General features: G+C 41.0%; 1 protein-coding gene and 1 pseudogene across 2 annotated transcripts in view; one reads left to right on the forward strand and one right to left on the reverse strand.

Moving 5' to 3' along the window:
• The window catches only part of LOC126095731 (mast/stem cell growth factor receptor kita-like), a 296,078-nt gene that overhangs the window by 260,731 nt on the left and 12,267 nt on the right, over nucleotides 1-23,080 (reverse strand). The window lies entirely within an intron of this gene.
• On the forward strand, nucleotides 2,883-2,999 carry LOC126096017 (5S ribosomal RNA; annotated as a pseudogene).

Here is a 23,080-nt window from a genome sequence, read left to right on the forward strand (position 1 = left end):
CAAGAAGCACATGAAACCCACTCTTCCATAGAGCAGCACTGGAAGCTCTAGAGCAGTTCTTGCAAGTATTTCGGTGGATGCACAAATTAATAAATACTCCCAGAAAAGTTAAGAAGAAAACAGGAAAACAGTGAATCCATTATTCCTTACACTATCTTTTGTGGGAATTATGACTCTGCTCTGAGAGGTAAGCATTATGGAGAAGAAATTATGGAAGGGTTACACAAGGAACGAGATGAAGCTGGAGACATGGCTGTGAAGAAGCATACTGAGCATGGGAAAAAGAATGCAAGCTATCGATCGGTCCATATCCAAAGTGACGTTGTCAGGATTTGTGGGGATGTGCTAATGGTAGATATCACAAATAAAGTGATAAAGTCAAAACTGTCTAGTTTATTAGCAGATGAAACAGCTATTTTTTCCGGAACTGAACAATTATCGACTGGTTTTGATATTTCGATGAGAAATCCTACAAGGTAGAAGAATTGTTTGTTAGTTTTGTCGTGCTGAAATCTCTAGACGCTAAATCGAATGCACAGGCGCTCGATGACTCTTTGGTAAAAAAAAATCTTGACACTGTGAAATGTGTTGGTTTGAGATTTGACGGTTGTTCGGCAATGGCCGGTAAGACATTGGTGTTCAAGCAACTATGTACACCATGGCTATTTTCCTCCACTGCTCTTTACACAAACTGAATCAAGTCGTCAATGATCTCAACAGTCTCCGTGGGATTCGGAACACTTTGGAAACCATAAAAGACATTATTAAACTTTTCCGTGAATCAGCATTGAGAGGGAAGTTGATACCTAACATTTCCAAACGATATGAAACGTGCTGGAGTAAGAAACACAATAACGTCAGAATTTTGAAGGAGAATTTTCCCGTTACGATGGAAGCCTTAGAAACTTTATCACATAAAGGAAATGCTTCGACCAGAAAAAAAATGCTTGCCAACTCCACGCGGCTCCTCCTGGCTTTCCATTCCCTCTTAGCTTAATTGTAGTATCCAAATGCTCAGCTTCGATGGAACAAGTCGTAAATATTCCGCAGTCCGTTGCTTTGGACGTAGCCAAGACTGCACAGCACATTAAATTAATTTTTCTGCTGTTGAAAACCCATTGCGATAATTTTGAAATAGTCACAGACGAAATTATGAAGGATGCTCCTGTAATTGCTGAAAAACTTGGTTTGGAGGAAATAAAAACCATGCCGCGGATAATTAGGAGAGAGCATCATCAAGGTAGCCTCTCAGTAGAAAGTGTCACAATTCTGGAGAAGGCTTTTAATAATACTCTATGTAGACTATTATTAACGGTCTTGAAGTGCGTTTTGCTGACGAAAACACCCCAGCATTTGCTTTATTACAATTACGTCCTGCAGAAATGATTACCATTTCGAAAGTTCATTTAAGGGAAGCTTGTAAAACCTTCGCCAAATTTTATGATTTATCTAACGTAAAAAGTGAAATGAACTTTGGTAAAAATTCTGGCAGAACACACAGAAACCCAGGGGCTAACAGTTCTTGATATCCTGAAAGAAACAGGTAACTCCCTCCCCAAAACACGAAAAGCGTTAAAAAATTTTGATTACTATCCCTTGCACAACATGTAAGCCTACTGTGTAATGAACTATCAGCAATTTAAGAAGAATCAAAACTTGATTGAGGTGCACAATGTTAGAAGGCCGTCACAGTGGTTTAGCAATGATGAGTATTCACAGTAAACTTATTCTTGACAATAAAGAGGATTTTACTAGTAAAATATCGGAGGAATTTACAAAAAACTCGAGGAGATTATGTTTTAATTATTATTTTTTAATTTTACCAATTTGTAAAATTCTTTTTAATTGCTTATATTTTTCTTGTCGTTAAACAATTTTTTCTGCTTTAATCGTTGTAACAGCATTTCTTGTTTACCTCATTGTCTTTCTCATGCTGCCCCTCCCCACTCCCCCCTCCCTAGCCTGCTGGCTGACGATGGACTTGGTGTGTCCCCAGAATAAGAACCATTTTGCAAAGCACGTATAGGTTATCATTCTGGTCAGATATAGAGGACAAACCCTCCAGAATACAGTCTTCGTGAGACTTAATTTTTGTGATTGTGAAGAGTGAGTGTTTACATCTTAAAAATCGATAAACATTTCTTGAAAATACTCTAATGCTGTGGTGCATATACATAAGTTCCATTTTCCTGAACAGTTTCATGAAAATATTTTTTTTCCTAACTGGGGTAAGAAATAAACCACACATACGCACGTTTGCTTAAGGTTTCACTGTTCGTTCGCAGACTCCTTCTTTGGCATTGTAGCTACTGCAAGGTAGGTCTGTTTTTCGAATCAGTCAATATGACAGTTTTGTCATCCAGATTTAAATGGTCACCTATAATCTCCTTTGTTGCTAAGATATCTGCTGCGTAAATGTGAGTCTCCGATGACCATAAAACTTGCGTAAAACGCCCAGTTGTGCGACAGAAGGTTGCAAAGCCCTTTCCAATTGCAGTTTTGCTTTCTGTACCAATTTGAAAACATTCCGTCCACATTGTCTCAAGAAACAAGCATATGGTAACTCACTCACATAAATTACTGGAGTACGAAACGTAGTCACTTCCACCTTCCTAGTAAGCATCGAAGCTCCGTTGCGGTTAAATGCAAGAAGGGTGGTAGGCTGCAAGCGAAAGGAGCCACGTGCACTAATAGTGCCGCTAGACGTGATCTCTTAGCTTTCGAAATTCGAGTGAATCAGATATCTCTACAAAATTAATCCGATTAATAAGCTCTCCACTTGTCACAGGTTATTATGCGGAGCATGTAAGGTTATGTTCTGATAAAGTTATTTAAAAACATGTATTTGAGCCAGTCAAAAACGTTAAACATCTATTAAGAAAGCCAACGGCCTTGCCGCAGTGGTAACACCGGTTCCCGTCAGATCACCGAAGTTAAGCGCTGTCGGGCTGGGCTAGCACTTTGATGGGTGACCATGGGTCAGCCGAGCGTTGTTGGCAAGCGTGTGCACTCAGCCCTTGTGATGCAAACTGAGGAGCTACTTGATTGAGAAGTAGCGGCTTCGGTCTCGTAAACTGACATATGACCGGGAGAGCGGTGTGCTGCCCACATACCCCTCCGTATCCGCGTCCGGTGACGCCTGTGGTCTGAGGATGACACGGCGGCCGGTCATACCGTTGAGCCTTCCAAGGCCTGTTCGGACGTGTTCGTGTAGCATCAACTGATTAACGTACCTGTATTTCAATTGTTGAAATGTATTATTCTGTGATTACAGATTTTTGCGATGTTGAAATCAAGAAGTGTATAACGCCGGCCGGTCACTTAAATCGCTCCTTTTTAAAGAATGAGTAATTTTTATTCGTAAAATTTGATTTTGCTTTGTAATTTTGTATTATTATAGAACATGGTAAACAGAACTATTTTAATAAAACAAGGCATAAGAGCTGGCACAGAATTGCTGAGACAATAATGTATCCGTTATAATGTGCGTGACGTATTAGATGGCAGGCGTGTACAGGTGTGCAAGACTTGCTACGTCTCCGCTGTATGGTAGTTTCTCACAGTTGTCGTCTGACATCAGTTGCATTACAGAATAGTACCACTGCTAGTATGGAAGAAATTTTACAAAATGTGGGATCAATGATATACAATGCTCTGTTTGTTTTGAAAGCTTAAAAACGGGTGCAACCACATCCAACTTGTGACACAATATAAGAAATATTATGAATAGGAAAACGAACCACGAGCGCAACCATTCACAATCTATTGAACCGCTCGGTGGCACACAAACAACCAAGCTTCAGATTCATGCTTCACAGATTGAACGGAACACCCGTAAGCAGACAGAGTACACATAGGAACTAAACACAATAAAACAAATAGCAGAGGAAAATGGTTACAAGCCCAATATGACAAATCAACAAATTTTAAACGGAAAAAGAACGACCGCACAACACTCACACAAAACCTTACATACCACAGAACAACACAACACATCAACAATGACCACATGCAAGACACAACAATGCAACAACACACACACACACACACACTAAACAAAATGGCATATAGCCATCTATAATACCAAAATTGTCCACAGAATAGGCAAAATATTGAAGAAACAGGGACTTCAAATAGGATACAGGATAGACAACATAAAACAGAAAAAAATCTCAGAACACAGGAGATACCCACAGATAAATTCAACTGATCAGAAATATATGAACTCACATGCAACGCTTGCCAATCAATAAAAGTAAACAAAAGTCAAATTCGGTGCCAGACTCAATCGGGGGAACATATGAATGCCGGCGGGATTAGGACACACAACAATGTCATGCACACTGCGTTTTCCGAAGTGAAAAGGCGCTTGTAAAACCGGAATTATACAAAAGTACATTTAATATGTGTGTCGAGTATCCTCAGAACGGGAAAGAAGAAGAATCACTCACAACAAAACGTGAGTAATAACAACTATACACGCAAAATATTTTGCCACATCAAAATCACGTTTTTAGAAGTCATGGGATGTGTCAACTCGCTGATAAAATTCACATTTACATCGATTGGTTTGCAGGTAACAAGCTATGAGTGCAGGACACCGTGGAGATGGTCCTGAAAAATCAAGTAATGTAAAATCAATCTAAGAACAAAAAAGAAAAAAACTCTCTTTAGATCACATTTTGTTAGATCAGTTACAACCTAAAATACGCTCACATTTTACAATGAACAAAACCCACTGATGATGGCACAGAGGTGCAGAAACATGGTTGGGCAACAAAAAGAAACTGTGTTTTGCATAAAAGGCGGAACTTATATCCAATAATTTTAACTGCAAAATGGTTCAAATGGCTCTGAGCACTATGGGACTTAACTTCTGAGGTCATCAGTCCTCTAGAACTTAGAACTACTTAATCCTAACTAACCTAAGGACATCACACACATCCTTTCCGAGGGAAGATTCGAACCTGCGACCGTAGTGGTCGCGCGGTTCTAGACTGAAGCGCCTAGAACCGTTCGGTCACACCGGCCGGCTTCTAACTGCAACCGCGAAAAAAATATAAGAGCAGCAAATCCAAGAGATGAATGTACGGAGTACTATAAACAGTCTACTCTCAGAGAAAGGCTCTGTTAGCTCAGACAATCGTTGCTTACTTAAAATTTCAGTGTCTCAGATGAACAGAATAAAAATCCAATCCTCTGCTGTTCAGTCCCCAAACGGCCCAAAATTTTTCTTCTGTCGCTTATTACTTCTTTCGTCCGTGTCCATAGCTCTGTAGTCGGTGCGGCTGACTGTCGTGAGGAGGATTTGGGTTCGATTTCCGGTAGTGTCAAGGATGTTTTTCATTGATGTAAAGACTGTGTAAGTAGGCTGTTTATGTTTTCTTATTGGCAACGTTACGTAGCGCTCTGTATGAAAATCACTGGCTGAGCTGTGTGCAGTCTGTGGCTAGTTTGCATTGTTGTCTGCCATTGTAGTGTTGGGCAGCGGCAGCTGGATGTGAACACCGCGTAGCGTTGCGCAGTTGGAGGTGAGCCACCAGCAGTGGTGGATGTGGGGAGAGAAATGGTGTAGTTTTGAAATTTGTAAAAATGGATGTCATGAACTGCTATATATATTATGACTTTTGATGACTATCAAGATAAATACATTGTTTGTTCTCTACTAAAATCTTTCATTTTCTAACTATGCCTACTAGTAGTTAGTGCCTTCTGTAGTTTGAATCTTTTATTTAGCTGGCAGTAGTGGCGCTCGCTGTATTGCAGTAGTTCAAGTAACGAAGATTTTTGTGAGGTAAGTGATTTGTGAAAGGTATAGGTTAATGTTAGTCAGGGCCATTGTTTTGTAGGGATTATTGAAAGTCAGATTGCATTGCGCTAAAAATATTGTGTGTCAGTTCAAGCACAGTCATGTATAAATGTTCAAAGGGGACGTTTCATATGGCGACCCTGCCAGGATACCTCACTGGAATCTTCTGATTTTTTCTTGTTGTTTGTGTAATTAGTGTAGATTTTGTTTATTGCTAGCGCATAATTGTAGAGAGAATTTCCTTTGTAGTTGCAGTTTTTCATTGTTGTACAGTAAAACACTTGTGGCATGCCTGTAGATTTGCACCAAGTATTTCGCAGCTGCACTTGCAATTAACTAGCTATTATTTTCAGTGCTATGTTAATGTGTTCCACTATTTTTGCTCTTCAAATTGTGTTTTTCTGTGTTGTCGTGTGAAATATTGTGACAATAATGGCGTGTGAAAAACGTAATACTAGGCTCCAAAGTAAACTGAGAAATGACAGTGAAGACGAAAGCAGTGTGTTAGTGCCACCGTGTAATGAATTAACTAATGTTCAACATAGTAATTTGGTAATTGTGCATAGGGAAATGGAGCGGGTGGCAAACAATGGCGTAGGCAGTGAAACAATTAGTGAACAGGGAAGCATTATCGATCGATCGGTCGGCAACAGCTCGCCTCAGGAATCCGAAATGACAGAACACAATATTGCAAATACTGTAGATTCAGGTTTTGCGTCCTCACCGTTTTCTCAAATAAGTCAAGACACATTTTCTGCTTGTCAAAATGTGAATGTTGCCGGTGCAACCGCACTGCCGAAAAGCGTAGAGGAACAGATTCCAGACACTAATGCATTGTTATTACAGCTAATGCAACAAATGGAACAAAATCAGAGGCAAACACAGCAAAAGCTTCAAAAGTTATACACAATGGAACAAAATCTTCAAAAGTTAGACACAGTGGAGCAAAATCTTCAAAAGTTAGACACCATGCTTGAACAAACACGTGAAGATTTAACTACTGAGTTACATAACATCGAATCGAAATGTCAAAAAGTCTATAATGACGTAAAAACACAAATTTGTGAGCATTTCCAACCTATTTTTTCGCGTCATGAAAATGCATTACAGAATCACGAAGCAGCCATAAAAGAACTGCAGACTATTGTTCATGAAAATCATGAGACCTTGCAAGCTAAAATGGACTCAGTTGCATCTACCGATTCGGTTACGCAACTTGCTAAAACTCAGGAAAACTTAAAGGACACAGTAGAAAGACACATGGAGGAAATTAGTTCATTATCAGAGAAAGTAGTTGAACTTTCGGATCAGCTAAATAATTTATCTACGAAAGTAGATGATAATCTGAAGGACACAAAACCAGTAGTCTTTAATGACACAGAAGAGTGCGAACAAATTAGGAAACTGAAACAAGATCTGAATCAAATTAATACGCAACACCAAAGAGAAATCCGGGAAGTACAAGATCAGCTGACACAGGTAATACAAGAATTACGTATTTCAGAGGCCACTCGCGCTCCAATACGGGAAGAGGGACTTAGAAATACGGAACAGCCACAAAATAATAACGCAGGGCATTTCGGAAATTATGAAAGAAATTGGCAAGGTACACCGAATTTTGAGATGCAACCGCCGAAACGACGTAACAATGACCGACATGCGACTCGCCGACATGATGATTTTGACTATAAGCTGTTCATTACTACACGTAAATTCAAAACGTTTAAGAGTTCTGCCAACGACATTCATCCACAAGCGTGGCTCCATCAATTCTCTCATTGTTTTCCTCCCAACTGGTTAGTAGAACACAGATTAGAATTTATGTGTGGCTACTTAGAGAATGAACCAGCTGTAAGAATGCGATCGGTCATTCACGATTGCCACAGTGAAGGAGAATTTTATCATGCCTTCCTCTTAGCGTAATGGTCTCAAGCACACAAGACCGAGTAAAACATAGCATCATAATGATGAAACGTTTCGAACAATCTGAATTTTCCAGTCTTATGAAATACAGTATTTTGAAGACATGTTGCATAAGAATCAGTATCTTTCAAACCCATACAGCCCCTCAGAACTCATCCGCATTTACTTAATCAAACTGCCTGAACATTTACGACGTATTATTTTAGCAGGACGTTGCAAAGACAACATTGAAGCTTTTCAGGGACTGTTACAAGAACTGGAAATTGACACTGACAATCGCGGAACGCGAAAACAGTAGTACAACAATTACAGGTCACATCTGTCACAATTCCGTGATGACAGAAATAATAAATGGACATGACAAGGCTATTCTTACAACGTAAATCGTGACCAAAACAGACACCACCCGTATGACAACCGTTGGCAGAGTAGTAATAATTACAGGGAAAGATCACCTCTCCACGGTAATGACTATCACAGAGACAATCAGAGAGACAGACAATACGGGAACCAAAATAATTATTATCAAGGGAGACAGAATAACTTTAGACGCAACGGTCCAGCACGCTGTTACGACTCAGGGAGAAATTCTCCACCACGTGACCGACAAGAAAGAAACTATGGAATCTACCGACATGACAACAGACGATATGATCGTAACGACAGACCTGAACTGCATCAGAACTGGCGGGATTTAAACAGGGCAGGGCCCTCTCGTCACGGTGAATTTGTAGAAGTTAGGTCTCCAAATCCCAATAACGACGCGCGCCAACAAAGAGACAATAGGCAATGACTCACACCGCTGACAGCCACAAAACGTACTTATGAAACTGACAACGCAGCTGCCGTAGCTAGTAATTACGTAAAAATGGAAGACATTAGGGACATCTTACTCCAGGAACACGACGTAAAACTTAACAACATTGCATATCCTGTGATTCACATTACTGTAAATGACGTAAAATTTACGGCAGTACTTGACTCTGGCAGTCCCATTTCAGTAATTAGCGAAACAGCTTTTAACAAGTGCAACAAATTGAACGATTGCCCCACACTTCCGTTACGTAAGATTAAATTACAAGGTGCAATCTTAGGAAAAAGTGTAGATGTACGCCAACAAACCAACTTAGAATTCTTTTGTCAAAGCCACAGTTTCTCTATGAACTTTATTATTGTTCCATTATTGTCGACGGAAATTATATTGGGAGTAGACTTTTTGAATGAATACAAAGCAATCTTAAACTTTCAAGATGCTGAAATAAGTTTAGAGAAGGAAGGTAAGTCAATAGCTTTGAAATTTGAAGATTGGCTCTCAAACCATGACGAGGAAATTAATCGGCTTTACCTTCTGTTAGACAACAGTTCGGAATTTTCTACAGAACTAGACAATAACAATCACTCTGCAAGTACTGACAGTGATGATATCGATGGCATATTTGAAATTAATGAGTTAATTCAGAATAAAATTCAAACAATTGAGAATTGTAATGACACTGATAGGCAGGACCTTTTTGAGATTTTACAAGCACATTCCACAGTTTTTACTCACAAAACAGGAACAATCAAGGGATTTCAATACCAATTTCGTGTTCGTGAGCATACTAAATTTTGTGTTAGACTATACGTAATTCCAGCACATTATAGGGACCGTGTTAGAACAGAAATACAATGTATGCTTGACGAGGGCATTATTGAGCCTGCAGTAAGCTCATACAACAATCCGTTACATGTTGTTGAGAAGAAAAATGGATCGCTCAGGCTTGTCTTAGATTCGAGACAAATCAATACTATCATTATTCCTGAAACAGACAGGCCGCAAACGATGGAAGAACTTCTTCAAAATTTTAATGGCCTAAAAGTGTTGTCTTCTATTGATCTCAGATCCAGCTTTCATCAGATCGAACTTCATCCAGAATATAGAAAATACACAGCTTTCCTTTGTTTCGGCGTTTGTTATCAGTTTCGGAAACTTCCTTTTGGTTTGAACATTTCTTCGGCAGCATTCATTCGCGGGCTAAATTCCATATTACCTGAGTTCTTAAAACGTCACATCACCTTATATGTGGACGATATTCTGATAGCAGAAGCCTCATGGGAACAACACAATCGCATCCTCAACAGTTTGTTACGTATTTTTGCAGAATCTGGAATTACAGTTAACGTGGAAAAGTCTGAATTCGGTAGGTCAAAGGTGATGTTTTTGGGACATATTATTTGTTCTGAAGGCATTCAGCCGGATCCTGAAAAGTTAGAAGCAATCAGAGCCATTCCAGTTCCATCCACAAAAAGACAAGTCCGCAGTTTTCTAGGTCTCGTAAAGTTTTACCGTCGTTTTCTGAATATGCAAATTCTAGTTACACCAAAACTTTGTTCTCTCACTGGAAAAAATACTACTTGGAACTGGGACGAACAAGCACAGTTGGAATTCAATTCTTTGAAAGAAGCGTTACTTCATGCGCCAATACTAGCTCATCCAGATCTGTCACAAGATTTCTGCCTTAGCACGGATTCTTCTAAAGTCGGTCTTGGTGCCCATTTATTTCAAGAAGCCATAGAAAATGACATTACTGTTCAGAAAACCATTGCTTTTGTTAGCCGTGTGCTAACAAAATCTGAAAAAAATTATTCCGTTACTGAATTAGAAGCTTTAGCTATCGTTTGGGCATTTAACAAATTCCGTTTCTTTCTTTCTGGTAAGCACGTAAAAGTATACAGTGATCATCGTGCATTACAATTTCTTATGTCTTCAAAATTAAATCATGACAGGTTAAAACGTTGGGCATTGTTTCTGCAAGAATTCCGCTTCACAATAGTCTACATTCCCGGCAAGGAGAACATTGTTGCGGACGCGCTGTCACGCGCACCGGCTGGGCTTGAGAAAAGTAACACAGAAGGCAACATTGAGAAAAATTTCAGTATTCTTTACATTCAGAAAGTCGCCTTTGAAAACTTCATCACCACATCTTTAAAGGACATTGCTCATGAACAAGATAAAGATCCGATTTGGAAAGACATCAAAAGTAAATGGCATGAAAAGACACACACTCAGATTCGGCATTATTACCTGGTTAGAAACAACATACTGTTCAAACGCTGCACTGTTGATGACAAGCTATGGGTACTTTGCATTCCTGACGATTTTGTTAATAAGCTCATTTGGTACATTCACTTCAGCTATGCACATTTTGGTCCACGAAAATGTTATCATATTCTTCAAACGACTTGTTATTTTAACAATATGGAAAAGAGAATTCGAAGAGTCTTGTCTATTTGTAAACTTTGTCAAAAGGCGAAATCATCTACTATCTCCCATCGTGCTCCGCTGTTTCCTATCATTCTTTCTAAATTAAAAGAATTTGCTGCTGTTGATCTCTTGGGACCCCTTGTCAGAGCATCGAATGGATTTTCGTACGTTCTAGTCGCTGTTGAACTTACTTCAAAATTTGTTTCTTTCACTCCGTTACGTAAAGCCACTGGACGGTCTGTATCCAACGCCTTTGTTAAAAATCTCTTACGTGAAGTTGGACACGTTCGTAAAGTCATTTCAGATAACGGACCGCAATTCAGATCTGCTGTTTGGTCACGCATGCTTCGGAATCATAAAATCAAACCTGTTTTTATTTCATTGTACTCACCACATGTAACCCCTCCGAACGGATTATGAAAGAAATCAATAAGCTTTGCAGACTTTATTGTCACAGAAAGCATCAGCATTGGGACAGATATTTACACTTATTTCAAAACGTGCTGAATGAAATGCCCCATGACTCCACTGCTTTACTACCTACTCTTGTACTGAAGAATGAAGAACCACCGATCAGAATCAGAGAGCTTGTACCTTTCCCGAATACACGTAAACTTCGACACAAAGACATAATTGATTTGGCTCTTAAAAATATAAAATCTGCAGCAGACAAAAGGAGAAAACTACACGGTAAAGCAAATGCAAAGAAATTATATATTGGTCAGAAAGTTCTCATTAAAGCTCATTCATTGTCACATAAGAAGAAACACTTGAGTCACAAATTCTTTCTAATTTACAATGGACCTTACACAATCCAACGTATACCACATGATAATTGCGTTGAAGTTGAAACTCTGCGTACTAGGAAGAGTAAAGGTTTACACCACATTTCACATGTAAAACCGTTTATTGAAAGATAATCTGCTTTTTAACTTTGTCTTTGCTATATAACTTTTCACTTTACATTACCAGTATGCTTTGTCAGACTTGGTATCTGTTAACATGCAACAGTGTTTGAAGTTAAATATCGAGTCAAGAACCAAGAGAACTTATTTTAACAGAAATTACGAATGCATTGTTATAGTGAACGGACGACGCAGTGTTGTTGTGTGTACATTCTTGCTTGTTAGTTGCACGATCGCGTAACGACTATGAGGCTCACATACTTGGAACATATACCGGCACTGCTAATGAGATTTTCATGCAACATTTTGGTTTGCTTGAGAGTGGATTCTGGATTTGAGGTGCTTTCTGTGAAATGCCAGATGACACAGTGGTTGGTTTGTGTGACAGCTACACGATTTTATCACGACGCTGCTAATGAGTGACAATTTACAATGTTGCTTTTGCGGTGTATCTGTTTTATATCTGCACAGTTTTTTCTGAATTCTTCTGTTAAGTGAGACATGTTTTAGTGGTGACTTTCGTGCTATGGCTACAAGGAGACAGCCTTTTCCGTATGACAACAATACGTTACAGCGCAGTACTTTCCTCATCACGGCAATAAGCGTAATAACTAAGATATCTATACGCAAAGCATTTAACTTTTGTGTATCATGAGGTAAGTACATTGGCTTCTGCAGAACTTAGCTTTCGGAGGACGATACTACGACACTCCCACACAGATTATCTTACAACAAGACGCACATTTAGCGCTACAGGACACGTATTTAAGTGATTAATTTTGTACTTAAATCATTTATTTTTAAAGATATTTGAAGTACAATGATACAAAGGTTTTCCGTAATACATTTCATTCCATTCTTGTAATCTGTAACACCTGAGGGTATAATTACAGTAATCCTCAGGGGGGTACACGCCTACTTTGTGTACCATGTGTTTGGCAAGCGTAAGGAGCCTTAGCTAATATGGTATTTGCTTACACAACTTTACACATCGGTATCATATTTCTCTAACACATAATTACACAGCTATCTGATCATTTAACTGAGAGACAAACATTTTTTACTACATCAGTGACAGATGTTTACATAATTACACCGTTGGATAACTTCACACTTACGAAATTGTATTTTGTCTGTACTTTGTGAACTGTTCATATTTTTTCGGAACCATTGTGATACTATGAGAGCTTTGAATGATGTATTTGATAAGGGAGCATGATTTTAAAGTACGTTTGAGGTAGATGACACTATTGAAATGAGCAGAGAATTTTTTTTAGGTTCTGACATTATTGCAGAAAGCTACGACGTTTTTGAGATTTGACTGAGGTGTTATGATGTTATTATTACGATGACGATGTGTATTATGCTGCTGAGGTATGTTTATGATTAAGAAGCTGATGCTATATGAGTTATTTGATTATGCTATGTATCTGTTATGATGAAATATTGAAGAAGTGTCGATGCATATGTATATGTGTAATAAGGTAAGGAATAATGAGTAGTGGTTAGGGACTCTGATTTGTGGAAAAGGATGTTGGAAACCAAGAATCGTACTTTAAGAGTTATGAAATGTGTGTAAATGCGCGAATGTATCACAGTGCCGATGAAAACTTTTTGAACACTGTTACATTTACAGGATTTTGTTTCTACACATTTGGAACGCAAATTCTTGACCTGTGAAATATTTTTATATGAGACTGTCACTGTAGCGGAAACTGCTGTCGTAAATATTTCCGTAAGACAGTTATGTGACCACCTGCACGTAACGCGTCGTGGGCACCCAGCTGTGTCAGACAGCTGGATAAAAAGCCTTTAGTGTGTCCTTTTCAGAGGCACAGGTAGAAAAAAAAGGGAGGCCATTAACCTTGCTATTGACATTCCTTTATAGAAAGCACCGTAAACACGACACGCTCATTACTTGGAAACATTCTTACATCTGCACACCTGATTATGACAAGTATCTTTCTACGAGAGTTGAGAGAGTTTTTTACTACCTTATGAAATGCCATATGGCTAATGAATGATGTTTCATGCCGTCCTTTGTACATATATGTTCATTTTCTTTAATATCTAGTTCCTAGCTGCACTGCAGCATTGGTTAAAATAAAATTTTATAGATGTACTAATATAAATATTTTACGCCTACAGATCCAGAAAAAAAGAATAACTTTGATGTACTTCAAAAAAAACGAAGGAGCACAAAAACACATTTCCTTCACAGGAATTGCATGTAGAATTTTCTTTTCAAGTACTTGGTAATTTCTTTTGTAGAATAATTTGTGGTGCACCACTTTAATTACATAGACATTAAGATGTGAATAGACATTTCCCTTTTCTGAATTGTTGTTTTTACTGTAATATTTTTTCTGCTTGAGCTTTGTCATGTTTAGGTATAAGTTACTGCTGTTTGCCAGGCATAGTGTTAATGAATTTGACTTTGTGTTACTCTTCTAAGCCAGTTTACTACTGATTTATTTTTCTTGTTTGCTGCACATTGCCTTATATTAGTTGTAATATTGCAATTGCTTTGCTGATTTCTATAATGCTGCTTGCTTCGCAAATCTGCATTTTTTTGCATTGCTGTTTGCATTAATTGTTTTGTGCTGCTGCATTGCCTCGTCCCTTAGTTTAGCATCTGAGCTCAGTAGATTTAAGTTAGCTTAAGAGGGGTAGACTATATAAGAAACTGACTATGGAGAATAGGTAAAGAATGCATTGCGAAGTTATATGAAAAAGATTTGGGCCGAAATGAGTATTGTACAATCAGAAATAATTATTTTGAAAGAAATAGGAATAGAATACAGGAAGGAGGTATAGATAGGACTTTTTGGGAATAATGATGAATGAAGGGAGATCTCCAAGAAGCAAAGAAAGTTTTGTCTGCAAAATACTGCAATAAAACAAAACCTGTCCTTTCCTTGTGTTATCACACTATGTGTTTATGTACCCATGTTTATTTGTCTTTTTCCTGTCTTTATGTGTTTAGCTAATGAGAGCTATGTTGTAGAATTTTTCTGATAATATGTTATTTTCTTTGTAAAGATGTTTAGACATTATTTATTCTAGAATGAGATTTTCACTCTGCAGCGGAGTGTGCGCTGATATGAAACTTCCTGGCAGATTAAAACTGTGTGCCCGACCGAGACTCGGTCGGGCACACAGTTTTAATCTGCCAGGAAGTTTCATATCAGCGCACACTCCGCTGCAGAGTGAAAATCTCATTCTGGAAACATCCCCCAGGCTGTGGCTAAGCCATGTCTCCGCAATATCCTTTCTTTCAGGAGTGCTAGTTCTGCATGGTTCGCAGGAGAGCTTCTGTAAAGTTTGGAAGGTAGGAGACGAGGTACTGGCAGAAGTAAAGCTGTGAGTACCGGTCGTGAGTCGTGCTTCGGTAGCTCAGTTGGTAGAGCACTTGCCCGCGAAAGGCAAAGGTCCCGAGTTCGAGTCTCGGTCGGGCACACAGTTTTAATCTGCCAGGAAGTTTCATATCAGCGCACACTCCGCTGCAGAGTGAAAATCTCATTCTGGAAACATCCCCCAGGCTGTGGCTAAGCCATGTCTCCGCAATATCCTTTCTTTCAGGAGTGCTAGTTCTGCATGGTTCGCAGGAGAGCTTCTGTAAAGTTTGGAAGGTAGGAGACGAGGTACTGGCAGAAGTAAAGCTGTGAGTACCGGTCGTGAGTCGTGCTTCGGTAGCTCAGTTGGTAGAGCACTTGCCCGCGAAAGGCAAAGGTCCCGAGTTCGAGTCTCGGTCGGGCACACAGTTTTAATCTGCCAGGAAGTTTCATATCAGCGCACACTCCGCTGCAGAGTGAAAATCTCATTCTGGAAACATCCCCCAGGCTGTGGCTAAGCCATGTCTCCGCAATATCCTTTCTTTCAGGAGTGCTAGTTCTGCATGGTTCGCAGGAGAGCTTCTGTAAAGTTTGGAAGGTAGGAGACGAGGTACTGGCAGAAGTAAAGCTGTGAGTACCGGTCGTGAGTCGTGCTTCGGTAGCTCAGTTGGTAGAGCACTTGCCCGCGAAAGGCAAAGGTCCCGAGTTCGAGTCTCGGTCGGGCACACAGTTTTAATCTGCCAGGAAGTTTCATATCAGCGCACACTCCGCTGCAGAGTGAAAATCTCATTCTGGAAACATCCCCCAGGCTGTGGCTAAGCCATGTCTCCGCAATATCCTTTCTTTCAGGAGTGCTAGTTCTGCATGGTTCGCAGGAGAGCTTCTGTAAAGTTTGGAAGGTAGGAGACGAGGTACTGGCAGAAGTAAAGCTGTGAGTACCGGTCGTGAGTCGTGCTTCGGTAGCTCAGTTGGTAGAGCACTTGCCCGCGAAAGGCAAAGGTCCCGAGTTCGAGTCTCGGTCGGGCACACAGTTTTAATCTGCCAGGAAGTTTCATATCAGCGCACACTCCGCTGCAGAGTGAAAATCTCATTCTGGAAACATCCCCCAGGCTGTGGCTAAGCCATGTCTCCGCAATATCCTTTCTTTCAGGAGTGCTAGTTCTGCATGGTTCGCAGGAGAGCTTCTGTAAAGTTTGGAAGGTAGGAGACGAGGTACTGGCAGAAGTAAAGCTGTGAGTACCGGTCGTGAGTCGTGCTTCGGTAGCTCAGTTGGTAGAGCACTTGCCCGCGAAAGGCAAAGGTCCCGAGTTCGAGTCTCGGTCGGGCACACAGTTTTAATCTGCCAGGAAGTTTCATATCAGCGCACACTCCGCTGCAGAGTGAAAATCTCATTCTGGAAACATCCCCCAGGCTGTGGCTAAGCCATGTCTCCGCAATATCCTTTCTTTCAGGAGTGCTAGTTCTGCATGGTTCGCAGGAGAGCTTCTGTAAAGTTTGGAAGGTAGGAGACGAGGTACTGGCAGAAGTAAAGCTGTGAGTACCGGTCGTGAGTCGTGCTTCGGTAGCTCAGTTGGTAGAGCACTTGCCCGCGAAAGGCAAAGGTCCCGAGTTCGAGTCTCGGTCGGGCACACAGTTTTAATCTGCCAGGAAGTTTCATTATTTATTCTGTTTTGTTTTAATGCTCATGTGTAAAGTTGATGTTTCAATAGTTATTCTGATCTTTTATGTATGTACTCATGTCATAATTCCTGTAACACTGATGTATATGTCTATTTCTATTCTTTTGTAAAGCTTGTACTACGAATGTTATCTGTATTGTTATGTTCTTTAATGATGTATTTTGTACCTTTGTAATTGTATTCTCATGTTATAAAATCTTTGATGGCCCACCAATACCATTATTTCTACAAGGACTGCAGTGGGTCTGCACCTCTGGTGGCCCACCAATACCATATTATCTACCAGGACTACAGTGGGTCTGCTCTGTGATGACCTACGTACCGACATTCTTCAAAACGTCGAATGACTCTGCTGTGGGTTTGCTCTGTTGTGGCCCATTACCTGTCAGCATGTCAAGAGTCAGCACTGTCTTTCCGTTGGAAGGACAACACTACTTCTTCAAGACTGCATGGACATCCACTACTTCCGTGTGCATTGTCTTTTACTGCTCAGACTTTGATAAAAGAAACGGCAGTTTTACTGTGATGAATGATCAGGACTGTCTTTATGGACTGTGAGAAAATTTTAGCTTTTGACCAACATTGTATCAATAAGTGTGTGCATTTGATATCTTTGTTATTGTAATTATGAAAAATTTTATCAAATCATTATTGGCCACTGCCCAAAACAATTTGTAAAATTTTTTGTGGGGAGCATGGGGGCTATGTAAGTAGGCTGTTTATGTTTTCTTATTGGCAACGTTACGTAGCGCTCTGTATGAAAATCACTGGCTGTGCTGTGTGCAGTCTGTGGCTAGTTTGCATTGTTGTCTGCCATTGTAGTGTTGGGCAGCGGCAGCTGGATGTGAACACCGCGTAGCGTTGCGCAGTTGGAGGTGAGCCGCCAGCAGTGGTGGATGTGGGGAGAGAAATGGCGCAGTTTTGAAATTTGTAAAAATGGATGTCATGAACTGCTATATATATATTATGACTTTTGATGACTATTAAGTTAAATACATTGTTTGTTCTCTACTAAAATCTTTCATTTGCTAACTATGTCTACTAGTAGTTAGTGCCTTCTGTAGTTTGAATCTTTTATTTAGCTGGCAGTAGTGGCGCTCGCTGTATTGCAGTAGTTCGAGTAACGAAGATTTTTGTGAGGTAAGTGATTTGTGAAAGGTATAGGTTAATGTTAGTCAGGGCCATTGTTTTGTAGGGATTATTGAAAGTCAGATTGCGTTGCGCTAAAAATATTGTGTCAGTTCAAGCACAGTCATGTATAATTGTTCAAAGGGGACGTTTCAACTGGAACTGGAAGCACTCAGCCTTGTGTGGCGAATTGCGGAACTACTGACCTAGCAATAGCGCCTCTATGTCACGAAACTGACCATGGCCGGGGGAGCGGTGTGCTGACTCCACGCTCAGTGACACCATTGGCAGAGGATGGCGCGGCGGTCGGTCGGTATTGATGGGCATGCCAGGGTCTGTGAACTGAATTTTCGTTTAAGTGTTATGTAAATACATTCATCTATGCTCTAGGGATGGCGTCTTCGACTAGTAATCAGAATGTCCAAGGTTCTGACCCAACCAAAGGTTAAATTTTGAATAAAAATCAACAGTAATAGCAGCCGAAGACTTCCAGCATAAGAAGTCACCCTCATCCTGTCTCTGGGTTTGTCAAAAAAGGCGAAAGAGAAGACAGAGGTCCAGGGCACTCTCTTGCCCATGGGGTGGGAAACTGGGGAGGACGAATCAGCAGCGACCCAGAAGGCAATGGAAACCATTGAACTAAAGAAACATAATGTGTATCCACAGGATATGAGGCCTGTATTTGAAAAAGTATCATGATGATCTCTGCATTGGCAAAAGATTCCGTATTAGTCCTTCATTCGATCTCCGGGAGGGGACTGCCAAGGGGGAGGAGACCGTGAGAAAAGTTGGAACAACCAACGAGGTGATGACATTCTATGAGTCGGAGCACGGAACATCAGGAGTCTGAACGTAATAAGAAAACTAGAAAATCTTAAAAGGGAAATGCAAAGGCTCAATCTAGATGTAGTGGGGTCAGTGAAGCAAAATGGAAAGAAGATAAGGGTATCTGGTCAGACGAATATTGGATAATATCAACGGCAGTAGAAAATCTTATAGCGAGTGTGAAATTCGTTATGAATACGATTAGGAGGGTAGGACAGCGATAGGGTTGTTCTCATCAGATTCGACAGCAAACCAATGCCAAAAATAATAGTTCAGGTGTACATGACAACGTCGCAAGCAGCAAATGAAGAGGTGGAGAAAGTATATGACGATTTTGAACATGTAATTCAGTATGTAAAGGTGAAAGAATATCCAACAGTCATGAGGGACTGTAACGCGGTTGTAGGGGAAGCAACAGAAGATAGGGCTACGGGAGAATAAAGGTTTGGCAGTACGAATGAAAGAGGAGAAAGACTAGTTTAGTTCTGAAATAAATTTTAGATGGTAATAGCGAGTACTCTGTTGAAGAGTCACAGTAGCAGGAGGTATACTTAAAAAATACTCGGAGGCATTGGAAGGTTACAGCTGGATTACAGGGGTAGATAACGTTCCATCGGAATTTCTAAAATCATTAGGGGAGTGGCAACCAAATGATTATTCAAGCTGGTGTATAGAATCCATGTGACTGGCGACATACCATAAGACTTTGGAAAAATAACATCCACACAATTCCAAAAATAGCAAGGACAAACTCTCGCACAATCAGTTCAATAGCTCACGCAGCCAAGCTAATGACGAGAAAAATATACAGAAGAATAGAAACGGGAATTGAAAATTAGTCAGATGACGATCAGTTCGGCTTCAGGAAAGGGCACGTTGCTGTAATGAATGGAAGCAAGGTCAAAAAGAAATCGAGACATGCTCATAGTACTCGTCAATCTATAAACGGCGTTAGACAATGTAAAATGATGCAAAATGTTGGAAATTCTGAGAAAAATAGGAGTAAGCTATAGAGAAAGACGGGTAGTATACAATACTAGTTGGGTCCCGGGGTGTTACCCGTGGTTAAACACCATATTCTGAGACGATTGGAAAAACTGACGTAATGCATTTCCCTCCCAACTCATTCCTTTACTTAAGGGAAAAACCTAACCTCTAGGCTAAACTTAATGCATTCATTTGATAATTATCCTTCATGGATGACTTTTTAGTCACGTTAGCCATCCCATGGGAACAGTAGTCACGTTGACTATCCCACGGTAACAGTGATTTTTTTTTTTTTTTCAGAATCAAATGTACTCTATGTGTTAATTTAGGGTATAAGATGTCTCCAATCCAAAATTCATTCAGACGCTTCAGCGTGAAGTAGTAACAAAGACTAACTCGACGAAGAGAGAAAATAAGCAATTTCTAGTTCGATGCAGCACAAATTTAATAATACACTGACGAAAAAAAAGATCGCGACGCCAAGACGGAGCTGTGCGACACAAAAGGAAAATTTTTGGTGTATTTCTACATCTGAGAGATGACATCCATTCAAATTTCGCGGCAACTCCATAAAAGGGTAAGTTGATGTTAGTCAAGAATGGCTTTAAGACGATGAAGACGCCATTGTCAACACGTCACTGTGTTTGAATGGCAGCGTGCAGTAGGGCTACGAGAAGCAGGATGTTTCTTCTGCAGTACTGCAGAAAGGCTTGGCAGGAATGTAGTCACCGTACATGATTGCTGGTAGTGGTTGTCACAGGAAGGTTCAGACGCAAGAAGCCTGGGTTTTGGATGGCCACGTGGTGCTGTCGAGAGGGAAAATCATCGTGTTCGGCGTGTGGCTGTGGCGCATTGTACTGCATCTGCAGCAGCAATCTTAGCAGCAGTTGGAACCACAGTGACACAATGAACTGTTACAAATAGGTTATTTCAAGAACAGCTCCGAGCCAGACATCCTGTTACGTACATTCCGCTGACCCCAAACGAGCGCCGTTTGCGACTTGGAAGCGGCGTCAAAACGAGAGCTCAGTAGGGGCAGGGTGGAGGGCTGTTGTGTTTTCTGAAGGAAGTTAGTTCTGCCTCGGTGTCGTGATGGCCGTGTGTTGGTGAGAAGGAGTTTAGCTGAGGGCCTGCAAGCAACCTGTCTGCGTGCTAGACACACTGCAGCTACACCTGGAGTTATGGTCTGGGATGCGATTTCACATGACAGCAGGAGCGTTCTTTTATACGTTAATCTGGAGATTCGACTTGTTGTGTTCAAGAACAACATTCCAGGGGGTGTTTTCCAACAGGATGGTGCTCGCCCACATACCGCTGTTGTAACTCAACATGCTGTGCAGAGTGCCGACATGTTGCCTTGGCCTGCTCGATCACCAGATCTGTCTCAAATCGAGCACATGTGGGACATCATTGGACGACAACTCCAGTGTCATCCATAACCAGCACCGTCCCTGTACTGACCGACTAAGTGCATTCTTGGAACTCCATCCCACAAACTGACATCCGGCACCTGTTCAACACAATCTATGCACGTTCGCATGCTTGTATTCAACATTCTGGCAGCTACACTGGTTATTAGTGTACCAAAATTTCACATTTGTAATGGCTTACCTCTAGCTTACATTAACCTGTGATCTTTCAATGTAAATCACTTAAACATGTTACCTAGACGAATGTTTTCCCGAAATTTCATTACTCTACGATAATTATGTTTTGGTGTTATGATTTTTCCTTCAGTTTATCTGTATACACAACAACGTCATCTGCCCTTACGTGTGTGCCTGTTACCAGCAAATACGCTCGCATATCATCATCAAATACAGCCTCACTAGCCTGCCACGTTCTACATGCAAAGGCATGACGTCTCTCTGGCGTACAGCATTTAAATGACACCGTCGTTGTGTCTTCAAGCGTTTCAGAAGCTGTAAGGTAGGTCTGACGTTCAGCGATTAAAATGCAGTGGACTTCTGTGGAAGTATGGATTAAACACTATGAGGATTGTATGAGTATTGTATTCATTACGTTGGATCGTATTATGTGGGAAATATTAATCAATAAAGATATTTTCACAGTACGGTATGGTTCAAAAGACAAAGAATAAATACACACATCAAAAATGTTTTGCATTACCCCAGTTTCCAGAACTCCTGAAGATAGACGTTGACTGTGGATATTGTACCACGGAAACAGTCCCTTTGACTGTTCAGAGATGTCACTAAACCCGCCCAAAGATGTAAACAACCATGCATGAGCAGCGCCTATTAGACGGAGGGGGTCCGACAGCCGATCAGTTCCAGTTATTCCACCAGGAAGGAGGTGCATAGCCCGTGTTGTCTGTAGTTCAACCATGCGTAGACGGTGAATACCGCGGTTCGATCGCGTCCTCATTTGCCAGGAAGGGCTCTCAACAAGGCAGGCGTCCAAGCGTCTCGGAGTGAACAAAAGCTATGTTGTTCGGACATGGAGGAGATACAGAGATACAGGAACTGTCGATGACGTGCCTCACTCAGGCCGCCCAAGGACTATTACTGCAGTGGATGACCGCTACCTACTGATTATGGCTCGGAGGAACCCTGACAGCAACGCCATCATGTTGAATAATGCTTTTCGTGCAGCGACATGACGTCGTGTTACGGCTCAAATTGTGCGCAATGGGCTGCATAATGCGCAACTTCACTCCTGACGTCCATCTTTGCAACCACGAAACCTTGCACTGCTGTACAGATGGGCCCGACAACATGCCGAATGGACCGCTCAGGATTGGCATTACGTTCTCTTCACCGATGGGTGTCGCATATGCCTTCAACCAGACAATTGTCGGAGACTTGTTTGAAAGCAACCCGGTCAGGCTGAACGCCTTCCACACACTGTCCAGCGAGTGCAGCAACGTGGAGGCTGCCTGCTGCTTTGGGGTGGCATTATGTGGGGCCTACGTACGCCGCTGGTGGTCATGGAAGGCGCCGTAACGGCTGTACGATACGTGAATGCCACCCTCCGACCGATAGTGCAATCATATCGGTAGCATATTGGCGGGGCATTCGTCTTCATGGACTATTTGCGCCTCCATCGTGCACATCTTGCGAATGACTTCCTCCAGGACAACGACATCGCTCGACCAGAGCGGGAGCATGTTCTCCAGACATGAACCCTATCGAACATGCCTGGGACAGATTGAAAAGGGCTGTTTATGGACGACGTGACCCAAAAACCACTCTGAGGGATCTACGTAGAATCGCCGTTGAGGA

Source organism: Schistocerca cancellata, chromosome 8, assembly GCF_023864275.1.
Source record: "Schistocerca cancellata isolate TAMUIC-IGC-003103 chromosome 8, iqSchCanc2.1, whole genome shotgun sequence".
NCBI classification, from domain to species: Eukaryota; Metazoa; Arthropoda; class Insecta; order Orthoptera; family Acrididae; genus Schistocerca; species Schistocerca cancellata.